Here is a 13666-nt window from a genome sequence, read left to right as displayed (position 1 = left end):
TGGTACTTCCAAGTTAAGCTAAAGAAGAGATTACTCTGAATAATTCCTCCGGCCTGACTGATTGGAATCCCGGGGCATTGTTGAACCCAAAGTCACAGGCCATCACCACCTGTTTCGCTGACTTGTGTACCAACATCCCTCAGCCTCTGGTAATACCCTTACCCTGGGCTTTCACTCACTTGATCGATAGTCCATGTTCCACTCACAAACAATCAACTGCCCAGATGTAGTCCGCTTAGTTGCTACTTCTTCCATAAGTGTTTCTCTGTACTTGCTCTCCAGTCTGGCAAGCTCCCTTCCCCACAGGGGCGTTCAGCGACACCCGCGACTACATGCTGCCCGGTGTCATCAACTCCTCTACTCCACGTGTCCAGGTCCCCCCCCCTTCCCCGTGGGGGGATTCTGCTTGGCTCCCCACAGGGGAACCTCTCCCTGCGGGCTCTCCCTTTCTTGAACTCCAACCACACTCCACCCTTTCCTGTCATGTGACCCCAGCTTTTATGAGAGTCCCGCCTCCTGCCAAACAAATTAATGATTGGCCAGAACTCACCTACAAGCTGCCTGTCACTCAGATCCCAAGTCCAACCTCTCTTCCAAAATCATTTCATTGAAAGCAAGAGGAGGCATCTCTGGGTCCAAGCACAGGTGGCAACACCCTGCACTATACTGACACAGTTCCCAAGATAAACAACCAGGCCTGATATAATAGTACACGCCTGCCTAAGTTTTACCTGAAACTGTACTTTATCATTTAAACTCAGAAAAGGTCACTTACAAGAAAGTAGGTGCCCCCTACACTTGTGTATGCATGCATGTATATATATATATATATATATATATATATACACACACACACACACACACACATATACACACATATATGTATACATATGTATATTGTACCTACAATGTATCAGAATCATAAGGAACGTGGTGTGTAAATAGGTGAGCAAACAAAGGAAGACACGAAGACCGATAATGTACTGTATATACTGTATATAGAGGAGTTTATTATTTTAAAATATTTTTAAGTGATCTAAATAAAAGTAGAATATTACAAAGATAATAGCATTGATGTAAAGAGAGGGTTGGGCTTATATTTATAACATATTTGAAGGGTTGGTTGACATCTTTCCATTGCACCTGTTTAGTATTCTCTGCCACAACTTAGCATTTATCAATGCAGAATCTACTATGTCCCATTAGTTAAAGAGGTTGTAAAGTAAAAAAAAATATCACTGCCAGCCCCATCTCTTTTATGCAGCAATCCTGCACTGTGTAAGTGTTATGCCCCGTACACACGGTCGGATTTTCCGACGGAAAATGTGTGATAGGACCTTGTTGTTGGAAATTCCGACCATGTGTAGGTTCCATCACACATTTTCCATCGGATTTTCCGACACACAAAGTTTGAGAGCAGGCTATAAAATTTTCCGACAACAAAATCCGTTGTCGGAAATTCCGATCGTGTGTACACAAATCCGACGGACAAAGTGCCACGCATGCTCAGAATAAATAAAGAGATGAAAGCTATTGGCTACTGCCCTGTTCATAGTCCCCACGTACGTGTTTTACGTCACCGCGTTCAGAATGATCGGATTTTCCGACAACTTTGTGTGACCGTGTGTATGCAAGACAAGTTTGAGCCAACATCCGTCTGAAAAAATCCTAGGATTTTGTTGTCGGAATGTCCGAACAAAGTCCGACCGTGTGTACGGGGCATTAGTGTAAAACGATGCCTCTAAATCCCTTATCTCTGATCTGTTTTGGTCGATCACGTGACCTCTAGCTGCTCTTCTCCTCCATTCTAAGGGCTACAACAGGAGGGGCCAAGATCCCCTCTGACCTCAGACGGGGAGGAGGAGATCATCCAGAGGTCATGTAACCTGCCAGAACTGATCTGAGAAAGGTATTTAGAGGCATTGTTTTACACTAACACTTACACAGTGTAGGGTGGCTGCATAAAAGAGAGGGTCTGGCAGTGATATTTATTTGAGTTTACTTTACTATTAATAGCAGCAGGAGGAGAGGGGAGGGGCAGCTCACACACACACAGGAGCTGACAGGCAGGGAGGGAGGGGGAGAGAGGAGAGAGGGGAGAGCAGCGGGATGACAGAGGCACATAAACTGACTACTGTAATCAGGGATCAGCAGCAATGATCAGTCAGCACACCAAGGGGGACAGATCTCTCTCTTTTTTTTTTTTTTTTTTAGGGTTAATCCACTTTTAATATATTGTATCTTCATTATAGTTGGTCCAAAACAAGATTTTACAAACACACATACCTCTCTGACTTTTTTTGTCTTTTCCTGCCCTCTCTAAACAACCTATAATTATCCAATCATAACTACCATCCAAACAGGTTTCCATCATTCTCACTATATCATAACCTTCGTCAGTCATCAGTGATTACACTTGGCTAATTTTGTTTGAAGGATTCCTTAGATCATTGTCCTTTCTTTTTGAAGACCGGTGATTTTCTTTGGGATAAAATTCCAAGACCATCACCTGTCAATGTTTTTTTTTTATATGGTAAATTCATGAACACAGATCATATACAAGATCTTTAGGATTTATCCTAGGGTTCTTTGTTACCTGTTCTAAGAATGTACAACATGCCCTTCCATGACCTTTTCTATAAGTTTCTCCTATCAGGCTCTGTGAAAGCACTTCTGATGGCCATATTGCGTTTCAACAGAATTCTATTGTGAAGCACAGGTAAGTAGAAATGTTTGATTTATTCGTTTTTTTTTTTTATACAGCAAGGCAGGTCAAACCTACACCTGAACTGAATGGAACACTTGACTCATTGATTGAAATACCTGACTCCAATTACCCTCTTTTCAAAATGTAATTATCTGGTTCACATTCCTTTACTATCAATGACCTTGCTTATTTAAAACAATTGTTTAATAAAGATAAATTAACATTCTGTGCATCGTTTGCTGAATAAGACTGTAGTTATTAATACTGAATTGGATAAAAATGAAATCACATTTTAGAAGCTATTCATGAGAAAATCATGTTTTAATGGAAAATGTTATTGACTTTGTTTTTTGTATGAGTCTTTATTCCATCTTTACCCTGTACTGTTTTTCTTTTTTAGGTAGACACGTTGTTATAAAATACAAGCATGTGATCTATGTCTTCCCATTCAATTCTAATGGCAGATCTGTCAATGGAAAAGTTCACTTGACACAGAGTTCTTCACTGAGTAAAAGCATTAGATATACAGAATACTAGCTGTAGGAAAACAAATAAAATATGACCATAAAAATGTTACACAGTCATCAATATTATACATATCTCATTCAAATTATATTCTAGCCAAGTAGTAGAATAACAAATAAAATGTAATCTGTACTTTTCAGAGTGTTGCTGTTACTTATTAGAGGGCTGCAACATGTAGTACATGTTTGATCCACAGGAGACCAGCTATTAAAAAGGTTGTAAAGGCTCAAGGTTCATTATATGCATGAAGGTAAAAAAATATCTGTGTGCAGCAGTTTCCCCAGCCCCCTCTAATACTTACCTGAGCCCCATCTCGATCCAGCAATGTGCATGAGAGTAGCAGCTCTCCCTCCTCATTGGCTGAGACACCGCCAATCACAGCCAGCAAGCCAATCTGGAGAAAGTGGGGCAGGCCGAGCAGCGCTCTGTGTGTGAATGGACACACAGAACAGCGGCTGAGCAGAGCTGCTTGCTATAGGAGCATTCGGAAGGAGGGAGGGGTCAGGAGCGCCAGCGGGGGACCCTAAAAGCCAAGGATCGGGTTGCTCTGTACAAAACCACTGCACAGAGCAGGTAAATATTACATGTTTGCTATTTTAAAAATGCCTTTAATATCACTTTAAGCAACACTCAATGGACTAGGCTGGTAGCTTCAAGATTATGATGCTGATGTAATTGTGAGAGTTCTAACGAATTAAGTGGTTCAAATGATGATATTTGTGATTTTTTTTTTTTTTTACAGCTGCATGAGAATGGAACATTCTATGTGTGGCTGTGATACATTCAGAGGTTTTAACAGTTAAGGGTTATTCTGCTGGACTTAAAAGTAAAATAAATATATGTGTGTGTGTGTATATATATATATATATATATATATATATATATATATATATACATACACATATACACACACACATATACACACACACACACACACATTTATCAGCCACTTTATTAGGTACACCTGTTCAATTGCTTGGTAGCACAGATTGCTAATCAGCCAATCACATGGCAGCAACTCAATGCATTTAGGTATCTAGATGTGGTAAAGACGACTTGCTGAAGTTCAAACTGAGCATCAGAATGGTGAAAAAATGGGAAAAAAGTGACTTTGAACGTGGCATGGTTGTTGGTCTGAGTCTGAGTCTGAGTATTTCAAAAACTGCTGATCTACTGGGATTTTTACGCACAACCATCTCCAGGGTTTACAGAGAAGGATTTGAAAAAGAGAAAATATCCAGTGAGTGGCAGTTGTGTGGACAAAAAATGCCTTGTTGATGTCAGAGGTCAGAGGAGATGGGGCAGACTGGTTCAAGATGATAGAAAGGCAACAATAACTCCAATAACCACTTGTTACAACCAAGGTATGCAGAATGCCATCTCTGAATGCACAACACATTGAAGCTTGAAGCAGATGGACTACAGCAGCAGTAGACTGAACTGGGTGCCACTGCTGTCAGCTAAGAACAGGAAACTGAGGCTACAATTCTCACCAAAACTGGACAATAGAAGATTGGAAAAACGTTGCCTGGTCTGACGAGTCTCGATTTCAGCTGCGAAAATTCAGATGGTAGGGTCAGAATTTGATGTAAACAACATGAAAGCATGGATACTGCCTTGTATCAATGGTTCAGGCTGGTGGTGTAATGGTGTGGGGAAAGTTTTCTTTGCCACTTTGGGCCCCTTAGTACCAACTGAGTATCATTTAAATGCCACGGCCTACCTAAGTATTGTTGCTGACCATGTCCATCCCTTTATGACTACAGTGTACCCATCTTCTGATGGCTACTTCCAGCAGGATAATGCACCATGTCACAAAGCTCAAATCATCTCACCACTGGTTTCTTGAACATGACAATGAGTTCATTGTATTCCATTGGCCTCCACAGTCACCAGATCTCAATCCAATAGAGCACCTTTGGGATGTGGTGGGATGGAAGATTCGCATCATGGATGTGCAGCCGACAAATCTGCAGCAATTGTGTGATACTATCATGTCAATATGGACCAAAAGCTCTGAGGAATGTTTCCAACACCTTGTTGAATCTATGCTATGAAGAATTAAGGCAGTTCTGAAGGCATAAGTGGGTCCAACCAGGTACTAGCAAGTTGTACCTAATAAAGTGGCCGGTGAGTATATATATATATATATATATATATATATATATATATATATATATATATATATATATATTCCCAAGAGTAACCATGGCACTCTATGTTTGAGGTAAATTAACTAGTACAGAGGCACTCACGGGTTTTGCAGAGGAGGTAGATCAAAACAGCAGTTTTCTTATTTTCAACATTTCAATAAAGCTTAGTCCATCTTTCTCAAGGGTCTTGAAAAGTGTCCTGAGAAAGATGGACCAAGCTTCATCGAAACGGTGACAATAAAAAAAGCGCTGTAAACATTTCTCTATTTACATTGAAGGGCCAGAATTACGCACAACCAGATACAGCGCAACTGATGTTGGATCAATATAGGAAGTTGCTGTCTTGCCTTTCAAAATTACATGAATACTTTTGGCATAATTGACATACACAGTTTCTTAATGTGAATTAATGTTAATTCAGCAGATCTGGCTGCCAACGCTAAACAGAGTAAACAAGCTAATTTATTGGCTACAGAATGTAATGACAAGGAATCTAACTGAATCTAACTGCCATGTACTCAGAAGGCTAAGGAATAGATCAATGCCCTAAGTCTTATATAACATAAAGGTTATAACTTCTAAGCTTGGGTATAACAAAACCTAATGTAGGACAATAAGACATTTAAAACTGTCAAAGCTGAATAAAAGCATAAAGATTCTGTCAGGAATTCTAATGTACCCCAAAAGCTTTGCTGAGTTTGGAACATTGCATCTTTATTTTCAAACCAATCCAAAATTACCTTAAGCCTGGTTTCACACATGTGCGGTGCGAATTGAAGCTCAGGTTTCACTGGGGAGATAAAAATCTCCTGTTCAAAGGATTCATTGCGTTTTTGCTCAGGATTAGAGAGCAGGGAGAGGGGGAGGGGGGGGGAGAGGGGGAGGTGTAGTGAGGAGAAAGAGAAAATCCTTGTTCAGAACGCAATGCATCTGCGAATCAGATGCGTTCCCATAGGAGATAATAGGCTTGTAGTTCGCACCGCAATGCCCAAAAAACGCACACGTTTTTTGTGCAATGCGCAGTGCGAATGCAACGCACATATGTGAACCAGATGCATTCATATGAATGTATTTTAAAATGTCCTGCGAATTAGATGCGGTGTAAGCCGCATCTAATTCGCATAGGTGTGAACCCGGGCTAATAGTTCTCTTTCCTGGAGAATAGATGACATTGTTTGCCTCACCTGATAATGACTAATAGGACAAAAGGATATTCAAGCTGTAATCTACATTAAAGTGTATGTAAACCCTCTCCTATACCCAGTAAAGTGAACCGCCTCAGATGATACAAAGAGATGAAACAAATCTCCCTACATAAGTTTTACATCTACAGTGCCTTGCAAAAGTATTCACCCCCCTTGGCTTTTTACCTACTTTGTTACATTACAGCCTTTAGTTCAATATTTTTTTAATCTGAATTATATGTGATGGATCAGAACACAATAGTCTAAGTTGGTGAAGTAAAATTAGAAAAATATATACATAAAACTATTTTCAAAAACTGATAATTGGCATGTGCGTATGTATTCACAATATAATGTATAAACAATATAATATAAATAATATAACCATTTGCCAAAATTCAAATAGAATCTATTCAAATTTGAATTGAATACAAAAAAGAATAGATTAGAATGGAATAGAAAAGAAAATGACAGAACATTATAGAAAAAAAAAACAACAGAATAGAGTAGAAAAGAATAGAATAATCTTCCTATTCTAATCTATTCTTTTCTATTCTATTCAAATTTGAATTAATGCTTTTTTTGAACTTTAGGAAATGGTTATATTCTTTCTATTGTATTCTATTTGTTTATTTTCTTCTGTTCTATTATTTTCTATTCTATTATTTTCTTTTCTATTCTTTTCTATTCTATCCTATCCTATTCTAATATATTCTTTACTATTCAAATTCAAATTTATTATATTCAAAATTCTAATTTTGGAAGATGGTTATAGTCTTTCTATTCTATTCTATTCTATTCTATCCTGTTGTTTTTTTCTATACCATTCTGTTATTTTCTGTTCTATTTGAATCTATTTTCTATTCTATTCGAATTGATTCTATTTTAATTTTGGGAAATTGTTATATTCTTTCTATTCTATTCAATTGTTTTTTTAATCATATTCTTTTCTATTCTATTACAGTCTATTGTAATCTTTTTTACTATTTTATTCTTTTCTTTTCTTATGTATTCAAATGTATTCTCTTTGAAATTCAAATTTCAGAACATGGTTATGTTCTTTCTATTTTATTCTATTCTTTTTTATTCTATTCTATTCTATTTGTTTCTATTTTATTCTGCTCTTTCATTTTCTATTTTGTTCTGTTTTACTCTAATATATTCTATTCTCTTATTTTCTGTTATATTCTTTTCTATTCTATTTTTTTCTATTCTATTCCTTTATTTTCTATTCTATTTTATTCTCTTTGGAAATTGGAAAACTATTCGAATTTGAAAACTTTTCAAATCTGAAAAATTTTCGAATTTGAAAACTATTCAAAATTGATTTGAAAACTATTCGAATAATTTCGAATTTTGTCCGAATTTTTTTTTGTTATTTCAGATTCATTTAAATTCGGTACTATTGTAATTTGGAAATTCAAATACATTTGAATTTCCAAAAAACTAAAATTCATCCGAATTTCAATTCGGAACAAAAATAAATGCACATGTCTAGTCAGAAATTATCATGCTGATAACAGAAGAACGGAGCAGGATAAAGCCACGGGACATAGTGCTTTGAAGAGAGATAAACACTGCAGATATATGTGCCCAGCTCAAATTTCATGAATTGGGTTTACATCCATTTTAATTTATTAGCTTTAGTCTTTCAAACAGACAACAACTCCCAGCCGTGAACATCTGTAGTCATAAACCGCCCCAATTTGCACTCCCGCATATCAACAACTCCTTGATCCCATTGTTACCCCCTCAAGTCTAATTACCATCAATAAATACTTCTTCTATGGTCCTTTAAACAATGTACCCTTTGAAATGTTCAATTAGGTTAACAGCCCATACATTATATCCCTAGGTAGACTTGCATAAGACCAACATATCAAAGGGTTTTCAGCTGTTATATTAAAATTGAGTTGGCTTGGACAAATCAACTGAATTTCTGCTGAATTTCTGCTCAACCCATACTCCAATACAATATTACACATAAATTGGCCAACATATTACAACATATTTATGCTCTGAAGCAAGTATGAGACGGAAGCTATTGGCTACTGGCTATTGAACTTCCATTTTCGAGTCCCATCGTACGTGTTGTATGTCACCGCGTTCTGAACGGTCGGAATTTGGTGTGACCGTGTGTATGCAAGACAGCTTGAGCGGAATTCCATCGGAACTCCGTCGGAAAAACCTTCAGAGTTTATTCCGAAGGGAAAACTGGTCATGTGTACAGGTCATTAGATTTCAATAACTCATGCAATTCATGTAAGAAACTGTTAATTGAATATGGTCCTATAAAATATTTAGTCACTACTTTCTGAAACCTCTACTTCACTGATCTTGATTCCATCAGATTTATATGTACAGTATTCTTCTTACTACTGATCTCATATCACATATTTTTCAAGTTATTCCTTCCAGCCTTTAGGTTTCATATCTCTGCAGGAGATATACGATGTGTTTGAAAGATTAAACATTGGCATAAATGTTTTAGGTTTGACAAAATGGAATTCATTTTGGGGGTTGTGCCTTTCTTGAAAAATCACCCAATGAGCATTTGTAATTCAGTTTACTTTTCTCAATCTGAAGAGAATGATAATCAATCAATGATCAAGGATTTTCACTCAACAAGTGGTAGGAAGTAAGCAGTTGGCAGGAATTGATATTTGCTAGGGTACTACCTTATGTTTTAGGGCTAGTTTACACTTGCTTCAAAACCAGGCTTCAGACAGGCTTTGTTAAAGCTCTCTGAATGCAAGTCAAAGCTCCTGTCACTCAATAAAATGGGTAGCTTAAAGTCCTGCTTACACCTTGCTTTTGTTTTGCTTTGCTTCGGCTTCCCTTCAAAAATTATACCCCATGCCACTTTAGTGGTGCTTCATAGCGTCTTCAAAGCCTCCATAGAAGTCTTTGACAAAGCTGGCTTGAAGCTGGCTTGAAGCACCTGCAGCATTTGAGAGGCATTAATTCAGCTTTAGCTTCGCTTTGTTTTGGAGAAATTTCAGGTATGAGATATTCACACACACAAGACATCTGCCAAGCTTCAACAAAGCTTCAAAGAGCATCACCGAAGCATCACTATAGCTTCACCAAAGCTTCATCAAAGCATCATCAAAGCTTCATCGAAACACCACCGAAGCATGAAAAACACATCATAAAAGTATGTTAAAGCTGTAGGCACTTTAATGTGCGTTAAAGCCGAAGCATGTGTAAATGAGCGCTTAGAGTATTCTTTACAGTGTTATCTTTAATTGCTCAATAGTTGCCACTAAGCTAGAAAGTGCAGAACCTGAGAGTAAAACATTTCTTTACATGAACTGATTCCCCTTCTTAATAAATAAGCTGGTGTATCACCCAAAGTGTGTATATATATATATATATATATATATATATATATATACATATATATCCAAAACTAGTATAAAGGCACTCATTGATCTTGCAGAGGAGATAGAATAAAACAACAGAAACATTCAGAGATGTCATCAAGTAGCGTTTTACAGCATTTCATTATATGTAGGGTCCCCTTCTTTCCAGTTACAGCCAATACTCTTAGAAGGTGCATATTAAATTCTGTAGGCTCTGCTGGCATTGATTGTTTCTATAGTTAGAGCTTATTCTCCCTGGGAAGCACCTTCTCTGGATACAGTTCTAAAAGTTGTCTCTCTCTGCCTATAATACTAACTGTGGAACAATGGTTTCCACATAAGACCTTCATCAGATATATAATACCTGGTGTTCAACAGAAGTTGGAAGATTAAAGGTTTATGTAAGGGGAGGCAGCAGTACCAGTGATGGTCTGCAATGGCAGCAGTGGCTTGACACACTGGGGTTGATCTACTAAAGCAGTGTTTCTCAACTCCAGTCCTCAAGTCGCTCATCACCAACGGGTCGTGTTTTCAGGACCAAATGGCTGTGGTAATTACTAAGGCAATGAAACTGATCAAATCACCTGTGCAAAATAATGGAGACCCTGAAAACATGACCTGTTGGGGCACCTTGAGGACTAGAGCTGAGAAACACTGTATTAAAGTACTAAAGGCAGTAGGCTCTTTTCAGGGGATTTTTCCTGTTGAATTTACAGTGAATGAGGTGAAGCTCTGTTGACTTCCATCAGCCAATCATCCAATAATCTGCATGCAAAAATATTTTTTTTTCCCTGCACACGAATGGGTATTCTTTTCAAAAGTGAATATTAACCACATTTGCTAAGTTAAAACTACCTTGCAAAATGAAAATTCCCTTGAAAAGTGAACAGTCTATTGGTCTTTAGTAAATTAAATCACTTTAGTAAATTAAACCATTAGCTTTACTGAGAAAACACAGGACATACTCACTGGGGGAGATTTATTAAAAGTGGTGTACACAGAATCAGATGCAGCTCTGCATAGTAACCAATCGGCTTCTAGGCTTTATTGTCCTAATTGTTTTAACTGAACAGGCTTAAGTTAGAAGCTGATTGTTTACCGTGCAGCTGCACCAGATTCTGTGTTCACCAGTTTTAGTAAATCTCCCTCAGTGTTTTCTAAAGAGGTGATGTCATATTCTAGGTACTGTTTGGAGTGTGGATCTGTTTTGGAGCCACTGCAGGCTGTGCAGGTTAGGAATTAATATCTGTCTGTTAGGGACAATGCAGGAGAACACCCTTGGGATCAGAGGTAAAAAATGTCCAATGTGCAGTTAAGGATGCAACACCACTGAGTCGGTTATAAGCCAACATTACATCTACAGCTGACACAGTCATAGCCGTGGAGTGTGTGTGCATGATTTGACTGCATTGTCATTGACAGCAAGGATCGGAGTTATACTCCTGCCTTAGTATCTTACAAACTGCTATCTCCCATGCTAACCACACCTGAAGATTTCTGCCCTACCTCTGTGTCACAGTCATCGCTGTGAATTATACATACATGCACCAATCATATCTATATCGGCTGACGAGATCTGAGCTAAGGGAGAAAGAGAGATACACACATTTGTTTCTGCACCATTACTGCCTTCAACCCTTACCTGCATCTGCATGAAGAGAGTCTGGTCTTACACATATTGTTATTCATTATGAAAGTTTAGATGCCGATTTACCCTCTGATTGATACTCCTCTGAACGGGTGATTCCCTGTCACTGTGGGTTACTATCTGATCCACCCTCCTTGATGGATTTATATCAGTAATGAGCTGCCTGCTCGATTATCCTCTATACGCACAGTGAACAGAGGACACAATCACCTGTCCTTATGAGTATGTGCTTCTTGGGCTCTATATGTGTCAAATTTTTAATTAATTTATAACAACGTTGTTATGTGTGGTGGAGGGTTTGAAATTACATTTTTTGTCCTCTATTTTCAATAATCTTATGTACAATAAATTATACTCATTTTTTATAGCATACTGTCTGGGGTCACTTAATACCAACTGCTGGGCATCTGCCCGATTTTTGCAACACCACTGAGTGACTTTGCTCTCCTTTGCTCTCCTCGGAAACCTATTAATGTGTAGCCTTTATGGATTGTACAGACAGAACCACAAAAATGCCATTTTGTTAGGTGAACTGGAAGTTTTCATCCTGGATGTGCCTGGTGTGATGGTGCTAAAAAAAATTGTGAAATACTTCTATCTTTTTGCTATTCCTGGTTAATATGTCTGAACGCATACTTCATCTCCATACATGGTTTACATGTGCCATTCTGCCTGCTAGTAACTGCCTGTCTTTCATAAAAAAAGAAGAATTTATGATCTGGGCATTATATTTGGGCTCTAATTTAGGAAATCCACTTACTGATTGCACTCTTTGCACCCATCCCTTATGCCCTGTACACACGACCGGTTTTGCCATTGGAATAAACTCTGAAGGTTTTTCCGTCGGAATTCCAAAGGAATTCCGCTCAAGCTGTCTTGCATACACACGGTCACACCAAATTCCGACCGTCAAGAACTCGGTGACGTACAACACGTACAACGGGACAACACGTACGACATCTCGTACTTGCTTCAGATCAAGCGTCATTTTTGGTATGTCGGAACAGCATACAGACGAGCGGTTTTCCCGATAGGGATTTGTACTCGGAGTCAATCTGTGATAGTGTAACAAGGAACAAAAAGCAACAAGACAATAGACCTGCGTTGTGCCCTGGTCAAATGGTCAGTATGCCTAAAAGGGGGCATACCCAAGTATGAATTGAAATAAAAATAGAAAAGAAAAAGGGAATGGGTGGGTGGGACACGAGATCCTACGACCACAAGCCAGGAGAAGAAGGAGGGCAGGCTTTATGCAGCCTGACTCCTCCTACAATAACAGGCTGACCTGCGGTCAGCCTTACACTTGTACTCGGAGTCAATCTGTGATAGTGTAACAAGGAACAAAAAGCAACAAGACAATAGACCTGCGTTGTGCCCTGGTCAAATGGTCAGTATGCCTAAAAGGGGGCAAAAATGACCATTAGGATGAATATGATGCCAAATTATAGCCCACTGAAATTACGTATAAACTAACAAATAACAAATGCTTATGGTATCTCCAAAATGGCTCTGGGCCAAACCCAGAGAAACCAGACGACCTCCACCTACCCAACGGGCTGGGGTCCCTGGCACAAATACACCGAACCTGCTCCTATCACTTATGACTCAAACCGGGTATAAGCCTGCCCTGAGCACCTAGCTGGTACCCAACATGAAGGAGACCATGAGAATGTGATAGATACCACACGGGAAAATTTGACCCATGGTGAGAAGTCCGCTGATCACAGCAGGAGGGCTACTCTTCAAGAACCCTGAGGATGCTAATAGAATGCGCAGCAAATAAAGAAAGTCCGTCGGGGTCTCCAACAACATGAAAAGCTGAGCCCAACCAGAAACGCCCTGACAATGCCATGCTGATACGTGATAAAAGGGCCAAAAACCGAACCAAGTAGGAAGCCTACTGATCCTGACCTAGAGACTTGAGAATATTCGGAAACCACTAACCCCCTGAGCCTGTAAAAGTTGCTGGAGCTGCCATGCCGACTTACCATAGTTCCATGCTTCCGCCAATCCTAGCCAAAAGTAACTAGGAAATAAAAGGTCGTGTGCATACCAGAGAGAAAAACCAGTCCCCTGGGTAACCT

This window comes from Aquarana catesbeiana, linkage group LG02 (assembly GCF_042186555.1).
Source record: "Aquarana catesbeiana isolate 2022-GZ linkage group LG02, ASM4218655v1, whole genome shotgun sequence".
NCBI classification, from domain to species: Eukaryota; Metazoa; Chordata; class Amphibia; order Anura; family Ranidae; genus Aquarana; species Aquarana catesbeiana.
The sequence above is the reverse complement of the archived record's forward strand: the minus strand, read 5'-3'. Positions refer to the sequence as shown.